This window comes from Leptonychotes weddellii, chromosome 14 (assembly GCF_054177405.1).
Source record: "Leptonychotes weddellii isolate Sample4059 chromosome 14, ASM5417740v2, whole genome shotgun sequence".
In the NCBI taxonomy this organism is placed as follows: domain Eukaryota; kingdom Metazoa; phylum Chordata; class Mammalia; order Carnivora; family Phocidae; genus Leptonychotes; species Leptonychotes weddellii.
Genome location: NC_138382.1, coordinates 9,752,104 through 9,761,913, shown reverse-complemented (window position 1 = coordinate 9,761,913; position 9,810 = coordinate 9,752,104).

Sequence of the window (9,810 nt, the reverse complement as noted above, 5' to 3'; positions counted from 1 at the left end):
CACAGAGCTTGACGTGGCGCTCAATCTCATGACCCTGAGATCATGACCTGAGCCGAAATCTAGTCAGATGCTTAACCGACTGAGCCACCCAGGCGCCCCAAGAAATGTAGTACTTTATAAGTGTCTGTCCATAAACTCTCTCTCCACCTTCTAAACTTCCTGACTCCCCTAATAGAATTTTTTCATCTTTCATAAAAGAGGCCATGCCAGTCTTTAAGTCAACATTTTATAGGTAGCCTTGTTGCTTATACATCTGACATAGAAATCCAGTGTTCACAGCTGTTCTACACTGTCCTGCTACTAGGGGGAAAATAAACTGGAAGCTGGCTTGTCAAAATTCAGTTATGATAAGCAACTCTTTCCGGACCAGAACGTGCAGTATTATATCAATAATTCCTATGGAGATAGACATTTGCAGTTCTTGTTTGAATTCTGGTGAAGTTCTTTCCATTGTTCTCACAAAATATTTTACAGATAGAGATGAAGTTAGAATTGAATGATACGAGCCTTCTTGTGCTGTTAGCCATTTGGAAGCAGCTATGTAAATGGTCAAAAGGGGAATGAGCTGGTGTGACTGCCAGTGAATTTTCAGGCAGAGGGATTATCTTGGTGGCCTTCTAATGGGCACACAGGAAGCGGGGCTGGCTCTCACCTGCTCATTGGGCTCCGTAGCCGAGCTCCCAGCAGGACGTGGTGGACACACTGTGTCCTGCTACGCTCATCTTTTCCAGTCAGAAGCAAGGGCTTATGCAGATGCAAAGGGATCTCCATGCCCTTGGTCATGCTAAAGACGCCCCCGCTTCCCCAGAAGAAGAAGAAAAGCAGAACAAAACATAGAGAGAATTAGAGTGTAATTATTCTGTGCTGGTTCTGGGACAGCTAAATACTGATGTTCTGACCCTTTCTGGTATACGCCTGTGCTCTGTCTGGACCCTGTGTTTTTCTAACTAAACTTCAGTGACGAATGTCGCATGAACTCATGGAATAACACGTAACTGCTTCTAATGAACTGTCCTACTTTGGAGGCATGGGACTTACACTTTAAGGGTAATTGAGCAGTGATTATTCTCTGTATATCTGTTCTATTGGATAATCTAGAGCTAAGTCAGAAATGGGTAGAATTTAAGCTGATTTACTGTGATGAAAGTGACAATAATCTAAGATCATTCTATGGAGAAGCCTTAGAATTCCCATATGCCAGGGAACTGCCTTGAACCAAAACACAGAGGGGCAGTTGCCCCCGCCCCCCCAATGCTATGTGCTTCTTGAGGGAATGTGGGTTTCCCTTTTCCAAATGTTGGGCTTGTTATCTGTCCCTAGGTCTTTCCTCCTTCCTCTCTCCCCTCCAATCTGACACTCTCTGAATATATAGTCAATCCCCTCTTAATCACTTAACATTAAACCATAAACTCAGAACTAGGTCTTGCACACAGTAGATAATTGCTTAATCAATTTTTGCTGAATTATGAATTTACACTTACAAGAGGATCCTACTTGGAGTCAAGCAATCCAGAGTTCCTCACCATTTTGTTTGGCTCCAGTCTGTATGGCAAGTGTTGGGTTCACTTGCAATAGCTAAAAGTGATGGAGCCAGGGTGGGTGAACAAAACCATGGGCTTGCAGAACTGTCACAAAGGACAAGATGAAGAGAAAGTGGGAGGAAAAATGTGTGTGGCTGTAGCTAGGCATTTGTGATACTGGACAATTTGTTGTGCAGAACCCGCTGGTAAGGGTAGTTTGGAACTCTGTTCCGATGTGGTGGCCTGAGGGAGTGAGGAGGGGTCCATCACTTACACCCTCTGCCTTCCCATACATCCCTATGGTATGTTTTTTTTTTTTAAAGATTTTATTTATTTATTTGAGAGAGAGAATGAGAGAGAGAGAGCATGAGAGGGAGGAGGGTCAGAGGGAGAAGCAGACTCCCCGCCGGGCAGGGAGCCCGATGCGGGACTCGATCCCGGGACTCCAGGATCATGACCCGAGCCGAAGGCAGTCGCTTAACCAACTGAGCCACCCAGGCGCCCCCCTATGGTATGTTTTTTAAATAATTGATAGAACAAATAGAAAATCATTAAGAATATAGAAGACCTGAACAAGGCCATAAACAACTAGACTGGTTGACATTTATTGAACACTCCACCCAACAGAATACACATTCTTCCTGAGAGCACATGGAACGTCTACTGAGGTAGATCATGTTAGAGGCCATAAAAGAAGTGCCAATAAATTTAAAAGGATTTAAGTCCTAAAAAGTGTATTCTCTGATCACAATGGAATTAAAAGAGAACTCAAGAACAGGAAAATTCTTTTTCTTTTAAGTGTTCCATTTAATGAAATTGGAAAAGCGTATGCAGTTGCATAACCAACGTCACAGTTAAAGAACATTTGTATCCACTGCAGGAAGTTTTTTTTGTAGTGAATCCCCTTGCTTCAGTCCCTGTCAGCCACTGATCTAATTTTGTCCAAGAACAGGAAAATTCTTAGTTACCAAATATTTGCAAACTACATAAAACACTTTTAAATGGCCCATGGATCAAAGAAGGCATCCTAAGGGAACTTAGAAAATATTTTGAACAGAAAGAAAATGAAAGCCTGATCTACCAAAATTTGTGGGATGCCACAAAAATAATACTTGGGAGGACACTTATTGAATTAAATGCCTGTATTTGAAAAGAAAAAAATTTAGAATCAGTGGCCTTAGTTTCCACCTTAAGAAACCAAAAGAAGAGCACATTAAACCCAAAGTAAGCAGAAGAAGGGGAATACGTATTTTTTATGTTTTGTAAAAATTGAGATATCGTTGACATAGAATGTGTTTCAGACATATGGGATAATCATTTGATACAGGTAGATACTGAGAAATGATCACCACTATTAGTTTAGTTAACATCCATCACGTCAAATAGTTAGCATTTTTTTCCCCTTTTGATTAGAACTTTTAAGATCTGTTCTCTTAGCAGCTTCCAAATATACAATACGGTCTTGTTAACTGTAGTCAGTATGGTATTTATCTCATAACTGGAAGTTTGTACCTTTTGACCACCTTCACCCATTTTGCCCAAGTCCCATCCCCAGCCTGTGGCAACCACCAATCTGTTCTCTGTATCTGTGAGTTAGATTTTTTTTTTTTTTTTTTAGATCATGTAGTGGTGATCTCATACAGTGTTTGTCTATGTCTGACTTACTTGACTTAACATAATGCTTTCGGGTTTCATCCACGTTGTTGAAAATGGCAGGATTTCCTTTCTATGGCTGAATAATAATTGTGTATGTGTGTGTATGCAGGTGTATATGTATGTCACATTGGCTTTATTCATCATCCATTGATGGACAGTTAGGTTGTTTCCATGTCTTATCTATTGTAAATAATACTGCAGTGAACATGGGGGTGCAGCTAACTTTTTGAAATAGTGGTTTTATTTCCTTTGGGCAAATACTCCAAAATAGACTTGCTGGATCATAGTTTGGATCATTTTTAACTTTTTGAAGAACCTCCATTCTCTTTTTCATTGTGACTGTACCAGTTTACATTTCCACCATCACTGCACAAATGTTCCCTTTTTTCCCTACCTTCACTCATTAGAATATTTTACTCCTGTCACATTTTTATGTAAAATTAATGTATTTCGAATTATCTTTTAAAATTACATATAATGCATTTTGTTAAGGTGCAAAATAATGATTATTGATCTAAACAGTTTTATGAAATGTCCTGAGTCTTTACTACACCATTGTACTAGTATTTTTCTTTCTTCTTTTCAATCGATAAATTTGACATTTAACATTGAATAAATTGAAGGTGTACTTTTTGTCCTCTTACTTTGATACATCTATATGGTTATCATTGTGATGATATTTATCACATTACATATTTACTGTACAATATTGTTTAATAAACCATATAATAAATATAGCTATTTTAGTACTTATTATAAATTTGTAACCTTAAACACCATTAGTCTTATCCCCCTATTCCCTGGTAAATACCATTTTACTCATTTTTATTTTTTTAAGATTTTATTTATTTGTCAGAGAGTGCACAAGCAGGGGGAAGGGCAGGCAGAGGGAGAAGCATGCTTCCTGCTGAGCAGAGACCCTGGGATCATGACCTGAGCTGAAAGCAGACCCTTAACTGACTGAGCCACCCAGGCATCCCTCCTATCTGATTTCATTTTATTTTTTTTTAAAGATTTATTTATTTATTTATTTGACAGAGAGAGAGACAGCGAGAGAGGGAACACAAGCAGGGAGAGAGGAGAAGCAGGCTCCCCACTGAGCAGGGAGCCCGATGCGGGGCTCAATCGCAGGACCCTGGGATCATGACCTGAGTCAGAGGCAGATGCTTAACGACTGAGCCACCCAGTCGCCCCTCCTATCTGATTTTATATGAGTCCTTTCCTTTTTCTTTTCTTTTTTTCTCTTTTCTTTCTTTCTTTTTGAGGAGTCTGGCTGAAGGTCTATCAATTTTCTTTTAAAAGAACAAGTCTTGGTTTCATTGATTTTTTTTTTTTTCTATTGTTTTTTAGTCTCGATTTGTTTCTGCTTTGGTCTTTATTTTTCCTTCCTTCTACTAACCAGATCTTCTGGCTGGAATAAAATCAAATTCACACAAGACAGATTAACAGAAAAAAACAAAATTTATTATGTGCACATCGAGGCCCAATAATGAAATTTGACCTAAAGAAATGACCAAGGAAGGCAGTTTATATATGTTTTAAACAAAGAGACAATAAATTTGTGAGGAATTTATGGGATATGGAAAATAGGTGTTGGGGAGCTTTAATTACTAAGAAATTCTAAATTTGGCATGAGGTAGTAGATTAGTAAAAAGGTAACAGGATTTGTTTTTACAGTTTTCTCAACTTTATTTTTTTTTTAAGATTTTATTTTTTTAAGTAGTCTCTATCCCCGGGCGCCTGGGTGGCTCAGTTGGTTAAGCGACTGCCTTCGGCTCAGGTCATGATCCTGGAGTCCCGGGATCGAGTCCCACATCAGGCTCCCTGCTCAGCAGGGAGTCTGCTTCTCCCTCTGACCCTCCTCCCTCTCATGCTCTCTGTCTCTCATTGTCTCTCTCGCAAATAAATAAAGTCTTAAAAAAAAAAAACTAAAAAAAAAAAAAAAAGTAGTCTCTATCCCCAATGTGGGCTTCGAACTCACAACCCTGAGACCAAGAGTGTCATGCTTTACCAACTGAGCCAGTTTTCTCAGCTTTAAAGTCCCCATCTCTGGTAATAAGGATGTCTTTTTACTTCTTAGTGTGTAGGGAGGATATTTTTCAATGGGTGATTAGTTTCCTGCCTTGGGGTGGACAGAGGAGTGTCTGAGTGTGTTCATATGGGTTGTTTCTTAAGTAAATTTATTTAAAACGATCAGTATGCCAAAGTGGCACATTTTGGTGCCAACTGCTCTTGACCCCTACATTTTCCTCTTACAACTGTTTTTGTTGTGTCCCAAAGATTTTGGAATATTGTTTCCATTTTCATTCATATCAAAGTATTTTTTGATTTCCTCTCTGATTTCTTGGTTGACACTCATATATTGTTCAGTGACACACTGCTTAACCTCCATGTGTTTGTGTTTTATAGTTTTGTTTTTTGTAACTGATTTCTAGTTTTAACACTGGCTGAAAAGATGCTTGACAGGATTTCAATTTTTTTTAAAGATTTTATTTATTCATGAGAGACAGGGAGAGAGAGAGAGAGGCAGAGGCAGAGAGAAGCAGGCTCCCCGCCGAGCAGGGAGCCCAATGCGGGACTTGATCTCAGGACCCCGGAATCATGACCTGAGCCGAAGGCAGATGCTTAACCACCTGAGCCACCCAGGCGCCTGACAGGATTTCAATCTTAAATTTATTGAGACTTATTTTATGGCCTAAGGTGATTCATTCTGGAGATTGTTCCCTGTGTACTTGAATGTGTATTGTGCTTCTTTTAGATGAAATATTCTGTGTGTATCTGTTAAGTCCATTTGGTCTCATGTGTTATTCAAAGCCGCTGTTTCCTAATTGGTTTTCTGTCGGGATGATCTATCCATTCATGTAAGCGGGGTGTTAAAGTTCCCTACTATTCTTGTATTACTGCCATTTTCTTCCTTTATGTCTATTAATCTTTGCTTTATATATTTCAGTGCTCCTATGTTGGGTACATAGATATTTAAAATCATTACATTTTCTTGTTGGATTGATCCCTTTATTGTTATGTAATGCCCCTTTTTAACGGAAGTAGAGTTGATACAATATCCCATTAGTTTCAAGTGTACAACGTAGTGATCCAACATATGTTGAATTCCATATATTATGCTGTACTCCCCACAAGTGTGGCTACCGTCTGTCACCACAAAATGCGGTTACCATACTGCTGATTTATTCCCTATACTGTACCTTTTATCCCCTCGACTTTATCATCTCATAATGGGAAGCCTGTATCTCCCACTCTTCTGCATCCATTTTGCTCATCCCCCCCATACCTCCTCCTCTCTGGCAACCATCAATTTGTTCTCTGGATTTATGGGTCTGCTTCTGCTTTTTGTTTTTGTCTTAGATTTTTTATTTTTTATTAGAGAGAGAGAGAGCACAAGCAGGGGGAGCGGCAGGAAGAGGCAGAGAGAGAAGCAGGCTTCCGGCCGAACAGGGAGCCCGATGTGGGACTCGATCCCAGGACCCCGGGATCATGACCTGAGCTGAAGGCAGACGCTTAACCGTCTGAGCCACCCAGGCGCCCTGCTTCTGCTTTTTGTTTACTCATTTGTTTTGTGTTTGAAATTCCACATTATAAGTGAAATCATACAGTATTTGTCTTTCTCTCTCTAACTTCACTTAGCATAAACTTTGACATTTTAATTACTATGTGCTGTGGTGTGGACCTCCTTAGATTCATCTTGTTTGGAATTCTTTGTGCTTCCTGAAATTGGATGACTGTTTCCTTCTGAGGGTTAGGGAGTTTTCATCGATTATTTCTTCAAATAAGTTTTCTGCTCCTTTTGCTCTCTCTTGTCCTTCTGGGACTTCTATAATGCGATGCTTGGTGGTGTCCAGCAGATCACTTAGCCTATTCTCATTTTTTAAAATTCTTTTTTCTTCTTTCTGTTCACCTTGGGTGCTTTCCCTACCCTGTCTTCGAGAATGTTGATCTGTTGCTCCACATTTGCTAATCTAGTGGTTTCCTTTAGTGTATTTTTCATTTTAGTTACTGTATTCTTCAACTCTGATTGGTCCTTTCCTTATTTTCTATCTCTTTGTTGAAGTTCTCACTGAGTTTTTCAATTCTTCTCTCCAGTCTGGTGAATATCTTAATGATCATTACTTTAAACTCTTGACTAGGGGTTCCTTGGTGGCTCAGTTGGTTAAGCATCTGCCTTTGGCTCAGGTCATGATCCTGGGGTCCTGGGACCGAGTCCCACATCGGGCTCCCTGCTCAGTGGGGCGCCTGCTTCTCCTTCTCCCTTGGCTGCTCCCCCTGCTTGTGCTCTCTCTCTGTCAAATAAATAAGTAAAATCTTTAAAAAAATAAAAATAGGGGCGCCTGGGTGGCTCAGTCAGTTAAGCGTCTGCCTTCGGCTCAGGTCATGATCCCAGGGTCCTGGGATCGAGCCCTGCATTGGGTTCTCTGCTTAGCAGGGGGCCTAGTTCTCCCTCTCCCACTCCCCCTGCTTGTGTTCCCTCTTTTGCTGTGTCTCTCTCTGTCAAATAAATAAAATCTTAAAAACAAATAAAAATAATAAAAATAAACTCTTGGTTAGGCATATTGCTTATTTCTGTTTCATTTAGTTCTTTTTCTGAGGTTTTGTCTTGTTCTTTAATTTGGAGCATATCCCTCTATCTCCCCATTTTGCTTGATTTTCTGTGTTTATTTCTATGAATTAGGTGGAACTGCTACTTCTCCTAAACTAACTAAATAACTTATTTATTTATGAAAGATTTTATCTATTTGAGAGTGTGCATGTGCACAAGTAGGGGAGAGGGGTGGGATGGCAGAGCTGAAGTGGATGTGGGCTGGGGTGGTCCTAAGGCTCTCCATGCAGAGGATGCCCTGGCCAAACACCTGAAGCTGAAGTTTGCAAGCCAGGGGGTCCTGTAGAGAGGGTACCCTGTAGAGAGCTCTCTGTAGAGAGGGCACCCTGGCAAAACAGCTGTAGCTGAAGTGGGTACAAGGTGTGTGTAGGGGGGTCCTAGGGCTCTCTGCACGGAGGGACAGCTGAAGCTGAAGTGGGTGCAAGCTATGTAATGCACCTTTTTTAGTCTCTTGTTACGATCTGTTTTTAAGTCTGTTTTGTCTGATAAAAATTCTGCCACTGAAGTATTTTCTTCATTTCCATTTGCATGAAATATCTTTTTCTGTCCCTTCACTTTCAATCACTATGAGCATTTAGGTCTGAAGAGCGTATCTTGTAGATAGCATATAGGTGGGTCTTGTTTTTTATCCCTTTAGTCACTCTATTACCTCTGATTGGAACATTTAGTCCATTCACACTTAAAGTAATATTGATAGGTATATACATACCTATTGCCTTTTTGTTAATTGTTTTCTGGGAGTTTTGTAGTTCTTCTCTGTTCCTTTCTTGTTCTCTTCTCTTGTGATTTGATGTCTGTCTGCTTTTTAAAGTAAGCTCTATGCTCAATGTGGGGCTTGAACTCACAACCCCAGGATTGAGAGTTGCATGCTCTATCAACTGAGCCAGCCAGGCGGCCCTGATGTCTTTCTTTAGTGTTTCACTTGGATTCCTTTGTCTTTATTTTTTGATTTGTGGTTACCGTTGTCATAAAAAACAGACTAGGTATATAGCAGTCTATTTTAAATTGACAATCTCTTCCATTTGAACACATTCTAAAAGTACTATATATATGTGTATGTAGTGTGTGTGTTATGTATATAATTTTTTAAGTTTTAATTTTTCAAGTTTTTTAAAAAAGATTTTATTTATTTGAAAGAGAGAGAGAGTGAGAGAGGGGCAGAGGGAGAAGGAGAAGCAGACTCCCTGCCGAGTAGGGAACCCGATGCAGGGCTTGATCCTAGGACCTGGGATCGTGACCTGAGCTGAAGGTAGATGCTTAACCCACTGAGCCACCCAGGCACCCTAATTTTTCAAGTTTTAATTTATAATATATATATATATAAATTTTTTAAAGTTTATTTATTTATTTAATGTCTACACCCAATGCAGAACCTTGAACTCATGACCCTGAGATCCAGAGTCAGATGCTCTTCAGACTGAGCCAGCCAAGCACCCCTAAAAGCATTATATTTTAATTCTCTTCTTCCATGTTTTATTTCATAGCATATATGTATTTTCTAAAGTTGTATATCCCTTAACTATTGCAGATACAGTTGATTTTACTACTTTTTTCTTAATATTTTTTGTAAGGCTGGTTTAGAAGTGATGAGCTCCCTTAACTTATGTTAAAGGGAAACTTTGTCTCCCTTTCAGTTATGAATGATACCATTGCCAGGTAGAGTATTATTTGTTGTGGGTTTTCCCCTTTCAACACTTGGTTTATATCATGCCCCTCTCTTCTGGCCTGCAAAATTTCTGGTGAAAAATCAGCTGATAGTTTTATGAGTGTTCCGTTGTATGTAACTTGTTGCTTTTCTCTTGTTGGGTTTTTTTTTTTTAATTTAATTTAATTTAATTATGTTATGTTAGTCACCATACAGTACATCATTAGTTTTTTGTTTTGTATTGTTTTGTTTTTTAAAGATTTTATTTATTTGACAGAGAGAGCACAAGTAGAGGGAGAGAGAGAGAGAGAAGCAGGCTCCCCGCTGAGCAAGGAGCCCGATGTGGGACTCAATCCCAGGAGCCTGGGATCATGACC